Raw genomic sequence first — 446 nt, forward strand, 5'->3', positions numbered from 1 at the left:
TTGTTAAGCGCCTGTTAATAAAGATACGTGGATATTTTGGGGCTATGAAAGTGGTAAGTACAATTTTGACTGCAAGGAGCAGGTGGCTACTTGTGATATTAACTTTGCATAAGTTAAGTGGGCATGGTAAGGTGGTAGACAGGAGCCACCCAACTGGACAAAGAACTGGACTGTGAATCTCTGAGGCCAGGGCACGTGCCAGGCTGAGGTAGCTGTTGTGGAGCCATGGACCTTCTCATTTCTAATGTCAAGACCCAGTGGTCCAAATGAAAGTGACTTCCTATATGTGAAATGAACATATTTGAGAAATTTAAATCATTTGAGTGTTCTGAGGTTCTGAAATACTCCCAAACTCATGGTGAGTCACACAGCAATGTAAGAGACATGAGATGCAACAAATCTTTCAGTGAAAATAGAGTTTGAACTGAAGAGCTAGTGCTGTGCAG

The sequence above is a fragment of the Pan troglodytes genome, chromosome 3 (assembly GCF_028858775.2).
Source record: "Pan troglodytes isolate AG18354 chromosome 3, NHGRI_mPanTro3-v2.0_pri, whole genome shotgun sequence".
Taxonomy (NCBI): domain Eukaryota; kingdom Metazoa; phylum Chordata; class Mammalia; order Primates; family Hominidae; genus Pan; species Pan troglodytes.